General features: G+C 39.1%; 1 long non-coding RNA gene across 1 annotated transcript; it reads right to left on the minus strand.

Annotated features, from left to right (window-relative positions):
• Nucleotides 1–7,151: 7,151 nt before the first annotated feature.
• LOC142149690 (uncharacterized) lies at nt 7,152–10,299 on the minus strand. Its single transcript, XR_012690871.1, has 3 exons — nt 10,144–10,299; nt 8,405–8,511; nt 7,152–7,454 (listed from the first exon to the last, which is right to left on the minus strand). It is a non-coding gene; the product is annotated as an uncharacterized LOC142149690 (long non-coding RNA).
• Nucleotides 10,300–10,678: the final 379 nt, after the last annotated feature.

The following is a 10,678-nucleotide window of genomic DNA, read 5'->3' on the forward strand; positions in this document are numbered from 1 at the left end:
TGAGAGCTGGTGAAGGGGACACAGAGTGAGAGCTGGTGAAGGGGGACAGAGAGTGAGAGCTGGTGAAGGGGGACACAGAGTGAGAGATGGTGAAGGGGACACAGAGTGAGAGCAGGTGAAGGGGGACACAGAGTGAGAGATTGTGTAGGGGACACAGAATGAGAGCTTATGAAGGGGGACACAGAGTGAGAGATGGTGAAGGGGACACAGAGTGAGAGCTGGTGAAAAGGACACAGAGTGAGAGTTGGTGAAGGGGACACAGAGTGAGAGCTGGTGAAGGGGACACAGAGTGAGAGCTGGTGAACGGGACACAGAGTGAGAGTTGGTGAAGGGGACACAGAGTGAGAGTTGGTGAAGGGGACACAGAGTGAGAGCTGGTGAAGGGGACACAGAGTGAGAGTTGGTGAAGGGGACACAGAGTGAGAGTTGGTGAAGGGGACACAGAGTGAGAGTTGGTGAAGGGGATACAGAGTGAGAGTTGGTGAAGGGGACACAGAGTGAAAGCTGGTGAAGGGGACACAAAGTGAGAGTTGGTGAAGGGGACACAGAGTGAGAGCTGGTGAAGGGGACACAGAGTGAGAGCTAGTGAAAGGGGGACACAGAGTGAGAGATTGTGAAGGGGACACAGAATGAGAGCTTATGAAGGGGACACAGAGTGAGAGATGGTGAAGGGGACACAGAGTGAGAGCTGGTGAAAGGGACATAGTGATATGATGAAGGGGCACAATGTGATGGTGAAGGGGGTGTTTTCAAAGTAAATATGCAAAGTGCTTAAGATTTGTTGATTGTTTTATTGTGGCCCCCTCCTTTCCAGTGTTTTGACCCTCTGACTGCCTGTGAATTGGACAACTGAGGGATCTTTATAATGATTAAGTCTGAAGTGGTTTGATAGGCTGTGTGTTTCTACACTTAGCTTGATGCTGTGTACATGCTCTGTTATGCGAGTTTTCGGTATTCAGAATGCTCTACCCACATATTGTAGGACTCATGGACAAGTGATCATGTAAATTAATTCCTCGGTATCGCATTTTCGCTGAATTTTTGTTTGGTGAAATAAAAACAAAGTCAACCATAGGTTTAGTGTCTCTATTTTAAGTGATTTTACAGGCATTGCATTTAGTGGAATGGTTGAAATATCTACTTTAGTTACTTGCAGACAGCCAGACTTTTTTCGGTCTTATTTTTGGAAAGTGGCGGGATACCAGTTTGCCATTGCGATTTGGTGCCCTTCTGACTTTCGGTTTGATGGGGAGAAGTTTTGCCAGCAAGTCATCTTTAAGCACTATGTGCCAATGTTTGCTGATAATAGTCCTCACTATACAGGCTGAATTAGTGTATTGTGTGATGAAAGGGTTGAGGACATTGCTCTGTTTCTTGTGGGTTCCTGTATTTTTCTGGTGGCTAAGGAGAAGATCTCTTTCCACTCCGTTGGTTTTGTCTAAGGCTTTTTTGATGGTATTTTTGTCGTATCCTTTATTTATGATTGAGTTTTGAAAAAATGGCTTTGCGTTTCACATGTATTGAGTAGTGAGCAATTTCTCCTGAGCCTGGTAATTGGCTCAGCAGGATGTTGTTGAGCCAGTTTTTATGATGGTTGCTAGTTGCTAGTTGCAAGTATATAGTTGTTTACATCTACTAATTTGAAGTGTGTTTTGATTTGGATTTTGTTGTCAAGGATAATTATTTCAAGATTTAGAAAAACTTTACTAGTGGTTGTTGTGAATTCAATGTTTCTGTTGGTTATATAAGTTTTTTGTAAATGTGGGTAGAGATTCATCTGTGATGATCCAGATAAAAATTATTTTGTCTGTATATCTCCTTCATAGGACTAAGTTCGCAACCAGCTCCAGGTCAAACCAGATGGAATGTTCTTCCCAATGACTCATAAAGAGGTTGGCATAGCTGGGTACGGATTTTGATCCCATAGTGGTGCCTTGTACATATAGGTAGTGAGAGTTTTCAAACCAGAAATGATTATGTATGGTTATGAATTCTGTGCTTTCAATATTGAAATTTTTTTGTTCCAGTGGTAGGTGTTTGGCTTTCTACATGAAGAATCTTACGCTTTCTGTACCGTGTTTATGGTTTATACAGGTGTATAGTGATTTGACATCACTGGTGCTTATAATGTAATGTGTTTGTCATTCTGTTTAGTCTAGTAGTTGTAGAATCTGTGTAGTGTCCTTACATTTGAATTTTTGATCCTGTACTATGATCTTTAGATAATGATCTATGTATTGAGATAAATTGGTCGCTAGAGAATTGATTCCAGAGATGATGGGTCTGCTTGGTGGGTTTACAGAGTTTTAGTGTATTTTGGGGGGGTAGTTTAGGGTGTGGTCTGGAAAATAAAGTAAAATCAATTTTGGTGAGTATATTCTCGTCTAATCCTTTCTTAAGGTGAACATTCATTTCTTCTTTATGCAATGGTAAAGAGTTTGTTTTTAGTATTTGTTATGTTGCTTTGTCATTCAATAGCTTGTAGGATTCTCTGAGTTTGTCATTTTTATTGAGTATGACCATGCCTCCTCCCTTGTCTACTGGCTTGATGACTATGTTGGGGGTTAGAAGACATTTCTTTAATTGAATTTCATTCTTTTTTAGTTTCAAGCTTATTTATAAATAAATGGTGATGATGATGATGATGATGATGATGATGATGATGATGATGATGATGATGATGTAGGCCATCATTTACTAGCTTCTCAAAAGTGACAATGTAGTTGGCTTTAATGTAAGATAGGTAAAAATTTGAGGCAGGTTTCAAATTTGAATGTACATATTTATGAGGACTGGTTTGTTTGAGTGTTCAGAGAGGAATTTTTAGGATGTATTACATAAGGGTTAGGTTCCTAATGAATTTATGAAGATCGATATATGTTTGGAATTTGTTTCGTTGACTATTGTGTATAAATCTTAACCCTTTGTTCAGGAGGGAAGTCTGTGATTTTGTAAGTACGGATTGTTTCAATTAAATATGTCTAATTTCCCAGTTGAGTTGGTATGTTTAGGTTTTTGTTTCTTTGATATTTTATGTTTTATTTCACCCTTCCTTTTGTTCCTCGTCTGATTATGTTGACCTTTTCTCTTTAAGGCAGTGTTTCTATTTGCGAAGTTCCTGGTGACTTGTCTGCACCTGGGCTTAGTCCTATAAAATGAACCTAGGGAGGGGTGTCAAGGAAATTCTGTGTTGTTGCCATAGCACTGTTTTTGGTAAATAAGCTTGGTTCTAGGAGATTTGGTGGTGTTGTTTCTGTAACATTGGTTGTGATGTCATTTTATATGCTGTTCATTGTAGCTTCAAGGCCTTTGTTTGGACCAGTAGTGGTTTGTGTGATATGTATCTCCATGTCTTCACGTGCACTAGGGCCATGGTTCCCTCCTCCCCTCCTCCCTGCACTGGGACCCACAGGTCGCTAGTTCCGCCTCTGGAATGACCTGTCCGTTGTTGTAGGTATTTTGGTGTTGAAATCACTGTTATAAATGTCACTGGAGTTGCCAATTGGGGAGTTTGTTTCATTAATCAGTTTTATGTATTGCTGATATGTGAGGTTTAGTTTTGCATAAATAGGTTTGGAGTTGTTTTTCTTCTTCTAAATGCTGTTATATTGTGTGCTGGTTTTGTTTAGATATTTCCTCCTGGGAACATACTTATCTCTAGTAATCTTACATTTTTTTTCCTCTATAATTTCGTTTTCAATTCTCTTTGGTTTTTTTGCTGACCAGTGTTGTTAGATCCTTAAACTCTTTATCTGCTTTTAAGGGTTCAAGATCACTGCAGAGTTTGTGTATTTCTTTATCAAGTTCTTCAAGGTCTGATAATTTGTTTAATTATGAGTTTAATGAGTGAGAGTGAGCAGTTGTTTAGTATTTGGTTCCATTCTTTCATAAACAGTGTATTATCTTGATTGCGTGAGGGTAGTTTAGAACTTCTAAGACCTCTTGGTGTTACTGTGTTTTGTAGAGAGTATTCTAGTATGGTGGCATCCCACCAATACTTTATTTAAGTAGTCAGTGCTTTCTCTAATTTCAGTAATATATTACAGTAATTGTGTTTAATAGTTAGATAATTATTATCATTGATTATGGCTTTGAATAAGTTGGATGCATAGCCCATTCGGTTGTTTCTACCTGACATAAGCATGTCTGCCGCTGAAATCTTGTGGCGCCTAACAAATAAATGATAATAATAATAATAATACATCCAAAGCTATGGGAGTCAAATTTGGATCAGTTGTGGCGCTAGACCCTGGGGACAAAGACAATCAGGACAGGAGATCTTTAGATAATACCCACTAGCCTAGACCTTGTAGCACCAAAGCACTCAGGCTGCAAGTGGGTGGGTGGGGTTATGAAAATCATCTTGCTACATAAGTTAATGGAAAATAAAAAGTTAAGTATCCAAAATGATCCTTAAGCACAAATAAGAGGATGAGTCTGGAATGGTTAATGATGTTGGTGGCAAAAGACTGTGTAAAAGAGGGACTGGTAGCCCATTATCGCCAAGTCTTCTGTGTAACATTATAGCAATTGTTAGAGCTACTGTATATGAGAGTTATGTGAGCAATAAGCTTCATCTATATTAAAATCCTGCTTTGTTCCTTTGAGACACCTGCCCTGTCATGTTCCTGTGACCAACAGATTAAGGAGCACAAATGAATCCATTTCCCATCTGTCCTACATTGAGCACAACATCCTGAGACAAGTCTTTGCCAGCATTGTTGATCCCAAATTGGAGCTCAGGAGGAACTAGACAGGGCAACAAGCAAAGAGGTGCTGCAGAAGTGTAAGCATTCCCAGGTGCCAAGAAAGACCCTGTTGGTATCAATGATACCCTCCTGCACTGTTAGTACACTGTTGATGCGCCCAGTTGGTGAGTGACTAGTTTGGATAAGCGGCACCAGTTGGAGCAGTCAGTGTCCACTTGATGCTGACAATCCAGTCTAACTGCATGAAACATGGTAGATCGAGGTGGCAAAGCAATCCAATCACTGTGTGGTTCGAATTGGCAGAGAAAGTCATTATGGCCCCAATATAGAAACATCCTTGCCTGCTACCTTCAATGTAGTCTTCCTGACCCATAGAGAAGTTGTAAAACAATTCCAGAGGCTTTCAACTCACACAGACTTTGCAATTTAAAATGCCCTATGATTACTAGCTACACTTGGTCTGCGCTGTTTTAGTTGGTCAGCTCTTCTGTTTTAATAATAATACCTATTGGCTGACCCAGGGACTAGGAATGAGTCCCTTACTCTGCAGGCATGCTTGTCGAAATTGCTTCAGTTTATGGCAATTGTGACAGGTTCACCAGTCTAGAAATATGAGGCCTCTGTTCCCAGTCGCAGGTAGTGGTGGTAACCAGCAAGTCTCTATAGGGTAGAGATCTCGACTGCAATGTCCCGATTGGGAGTAGAGGCAGTATGGTTGCCCACTCCCTGTTTGACTGAACTAGTTATACTATGTGAGGACGCAGAATTGTTCTAATTTTATTTTATATTATTATATGCCAAATGCCACTCTTACATATCAAATTGTTGTTCTTTGTTGATGCTTCAGGTATTTATTGAACCACTATTACTGCCCTATGGTTGCATCAGGTATACAAACGTTTAATGCTGATTTTTTTGTTTAGCAAAGAAGTTACTTACATGAATTATAGTACTATATCCTTGTCATTTGTGCGATGATAGTATTATTTATACAAAAAAAGGTGAGGAGCTAAGTTATAGTTCATAGTTCATATACGTGGGCAGCACGGTGGCCTAGTGGTTAGCACTCGCAGCACTGTGGTCATGAGTTTGATTCCCGACCATGGCCTTATCAGTGTGGAGTTTGTATATTCTCCCTGTGTTTGCGTGGGTTTCCTCCAGGTGCTCCGGTTTCCTCCCACACTCCAAAAACATACTGGTAGGTTAATTGGCTGCTATCAAAATTGACCCTAGTCTCTCCCTGTCTGTCTCCCTTCTCTGTCTGTCTGTCTCCCTCTCTGTCTTTCTTTTCTCCCTCTGTGTCTGTGTGTGAGTGTGTGTCTACATTAGGGAATTTAGACTGTAAGCTCCTAAGGGGCAGGGACTGATGTGAATGAGTTCTCTGTACAGCGCTGCAGAATTAGTGGCGCTATATAAATAAATGATGATGATGATGATGATACTACAGACAGTCTGATATGTTTGGTTTGGTTGTATTACCAGTCTGACCAATGCCACACTGGAGTTTTAAAAAGTTAATGCACTAGCAAGAATCTCTCTTATTTTTATGACATTGTGGTGGGAGTTCCATTTATTCGGAAAATTTCGTTGGAAACCCAAGAAAAGATTCATATGAAGTGCCACAGTTAAAGAAATTATCTTGTAAGCACGTAACACAAAAGGGAGATGGTGGTGTGATACACGACACTGAGGAGTTCTCCATTTTCACTTTCTTACCATCTATCAACACAGAAGCCCTTTACAAAATTCTGGTTTAACCTTTGGGACTTCTCACTGTGTGATTTCATATTGAATGTATTACACTATATTGTGTATTTGATTTTTTACATGTTCCTTTATATATGAGTTCTCTTATACCTTATACCTTCGTAAGTGACACCTACATTGTGTTCATTTATATATTTTAGGACAGCTTGTCAGAGAAACCTACAATCAATACAGTCAATACAGTCACCAAAACCAGTTTCATGTCTGTCTAAAACGATGACATTTCTGAAACTTTCACACCTATTGTCCATCAGACCACATCTCTCTCGCTGCCAAAAATTGGGACTGCCCCGAGAAATTTGGAATGTGTGCATTTATACTATAGGTGTATATACTTTTTGGGAGCTCTCTATAGTGTTATCTACAAAGGTCTGACTCTTAAATTGTTGATGACTAATGCGAAGCTCTCTACAATCAGTGCAGTATCTTACTATCATGTAATCACATGATCAGAACGATTTTTAAAATGTTCCCATTCAGCTATGAACACTGAAATGTCCTTATATTATTTAAACATTCAGGTTTTTATTTATTTATGAATATTAGAAGCAAACCAGAAATTGCGATATTCATTAATCCACCTTTTCACACTTGGTACTAATTGACACAAGTTTAGACTCTACTCATCCACCAATGATATCCAGAATTAAAAGTATGGATAGACAAATAAATATCCTTTGTTATCACTCATCACAACAATACATCCTCTAATCATTGAGGGCGCTATCGTCTCCTTCATCCTGAGGTGACTCCACCTTGGTTCTAATACCACAGACGCAGTACTCGCAAGCCTTGCTCCATGATCCGTATAAACCCCAAGGGCTTCCAACCGCCTCAAACATCTCCCCATTGTTGCACTGAATCTTGATGTTATTGGCAGTAGAGTCATCTCCAACGCCCTGATCTGCTTCCACTTTTAGCTGGTATGCCTCAATGCAGCCATAACTACATTTAAAAATTTCACCTCAATCGCCCCATCTGCAAAGATAAGAAGACAAATATTGTCAGTGCTGGAAGAAACCAATTTTTGGATCTTGCAAAGTTGTAGAACGGTATTTACTTCCTTTACAAATTATTTTATTAATTTTAAAACCTTTATAAGCAGATACTAAACAAAATAATGTAGCCTAAAAGAGGTAAAGCTTAGCAGAGTTACTGAACAATTGCATTGTAAGTGTACTAGTAGCTAAGGGAAGGGATCGGCTACTTTTTAAGTAGATTGACTAGCTAAAATGGGGGATCTCCAGAGAGCATCATCTCCCACCTCAACTGTCACCAACTACGAAGTAGTAGTCCAGGGGAGGTCCCATACCTAAATGGTACTTAATCCCGTCAGGTACTTTAGCATTCATAAACTTCCAGAGTTACAATTTGAAGGATTTTAATTATTAGTGGCCTTGTGCAGACTGTTGGCCTTGCGGATTATGAGAGCTACAGCCAGTTGACCTGGCTGATTGATTGCTAGGTCTCAGCTAGAACAGCCAATTGCAATACAGTAATGATGAGGGGGGTAGGGATGAAATCTTCAATGTCTGTCAATGGTCAGCTTCACTTCAGGTACTTTAGCATCCTTAAACTTACAGATGTAAAACTCGAAGGGTTTTAATAATAAGTGGCTTTGTGCGGACTGTTAGCCTTGCGGATTACGAGAGCTACAGCCAGTTGACCTCAATGATTTTATTTTGATCTCAGCTAGAAGAGCCAATTGCAATACAGTAATGATGGGAGCGGTTGGGGATGAAATCTACAATGTCTGCCAAGGGTCAGATTAGATGGAAGTCACAGCACTATGCAGCTTGGTAAGCATACACATATTCACACATATTCATCCCGAGACCTTTATGATTTGAAGGGACAATAAGGAATATATGAAATAAGGAAAGTTGTGTGTAAGAAATCCTGAGACATGAAGCCGGCTTTTCACTTACGGGCTTTCGGCGGATTGGACAGTAGCTGTATAGTTATTATTGTTAACACACTGTAAACAGATTCCGTTAAAGGCTGAATCGTCACCTTTTCCCTGGGGTGATTCCACCTAATCAAAATAGTGAAGGGACACATTAGAAAACAAAAAGTACAATACAGTTAAATAACTGAGCATGCACAAACTACCCCCTTGCACTACACCTACATGCATTGACACTTACACATATATGATAGCTACCAGCAACTAAGTGCCAAGGAGACATGGTAGAGCATCCTTCAGTTCTGTGCATAGCTGTGGAACCTTCTCCTGGAGGACTCTCCAGTGAATTCCAACAGCCATGGAATTGCGTCAATTACACCAATTAGTGTGGTCATGACTTATCTTAAAAAGGGCGGAGCTTATCATAACGAGTCTTCTGAAAATATCTCAAGCGAAGAAAAAAACGACTGTTCAAAAAAGGCTCTCCTTAGGCAATAATAATTACTCAGGGTGTTGTATAAGGGATCCATATCTAAGTCTACTCATATCCAACCCAGACAAAAATTAAACATAAACATTGACTTTTATTATATGCCCATACACATATGTTTAAAAATGGAATATTAAAAACATTTAAATACACATGGGCTGATGACAAAATATTCAATAGCATTACGTCTCAATTTATTGCTGATATTTTATCAGGGAAATCTACGTAGGATACCAAACGTATAATTACAAATGGGCCAAATACGACTGTTTGTAATTGTTTTATATCAACATATTTGTCTTAATATCAATATATATATATATGTTCCTTCTCCCCCTCCTGTGATTTGCTGATGTCATCTGGTAATAATATGATCTGATGTAAGGGGCACAATGTACAGATTGTTCAAAGGTGGATAATCGAAATATAAATATATATATAGATACTGCCATCCTGCACTCTCTGGTCCGGAAAGCAATGAGTTGGACAAGGCATCTTCAAGATCAATTAGGTAAAAAAATTGCAATATATGTTATATAGTCAGCCATAGCTTCAACACTAGGACCATGTGGAAGAAACAGACGTCTTGTCTAATGTTGTACAACTAAAATACATACAATATGTTATAATACCAACTAATCACAAACAGGAACTTAAATTTAAAACAAAGTGTTTGTAATGGGACCTTATGCTTTCCCATGGAAATGTCTCTAGAAGATATCATAGATACAGAGGATAAACCTTGATACAATATGCAGCATCTTCATCGTTTGCAGAAAATACACAGAAACATTCTCATATTTTGTTACAAATAATGATATTTGAGGTATATTGTTATTTAAATATGTGTCATTGTCTGCTGTTTTGTTCCATTGTTGGCTTCAAGGACTTCACAGCTGGCTTTTTATTTTCGTTTTGGCTTACCGATAGGAAGTCTGTGGCGCATAGTATGAAGCTACCTCTATAAAGACTCATTTTTATCTGAAATATAATTACTTCTAATAAGTTTGTAAAATTAATCTCTGACTGCTACTGGTAGGACATTCATATATAGCTGGTCCTTTAAATTATTTTACACCTTAGAAGTTAATGCCTTGTACATGTTATTGTACACACAACATTCTGTATATCAGTGTTGTATGATTGTTGTACATATTACTACACAGTTTAGTGTTCTCCATCAAGGACGTTCTCTTCTCCGAATTCTCCCCCTTTCCCACAACACTTCCGCCAAGTCTTCCCAACAAAGTGGACATATCTCCTTGACTTACCTTCAGAGAGACTCCATTGGCTTTATAACCATTTGGGCACCTTTCACTGTCACCCCAGGTACCCCTACTTCCTCCATTATCAGTGGTGATATAATTGTACGGCAGTTGTCCAAACCCGACTGAGAAAAGAGAAAGGAGGACGAGAGCTGATGTGATGTGCGCCATGATGATTAGGAATGAAGATCTTCCAGGACTGGGACAGTAACTATTTATGGATTAACTAGCTAGGCTGCGGTCCAGAATAAATACAACCACACTTAGTAACATAGTAACATAGTAGCATAGTTGATGAGGTTGAAAAAAGACACCAGTCCATCAAGTTCAACCTATTTTGGATCTCCTGCGATCCTGCACTTATATTTGAAATTAATCCAGAGTAAGCAACCGCCAATCTGTTTCAATTGTGAAAATCCCCCCAGACTCAATATTGCAGTCCTATTTTTACCCTATATCCACTACTATCCTTCATTTTAAATTAACGGTCGTATCCCTGGATACACCTTTCCGCTAAAAATTTGTCTAACCCTTTCTTAAA

The sequence above is a fragment of the Mixophyes fleayi genome, chromosome 4, assembly GCF_038048845.1.
Source record: "Mixophyes fleayi isolate aMixFle1 chromosome 4, aMixFle1.hap1, whole genome shotgun sequence".
NCBI classification, from domain to species: domain Eukaryota; kingdom Metazoa; phylum Chordata; class Amphibia; order Anura; family Limnodynastidae; genus Mixophyes; species Mixophyes fleayi.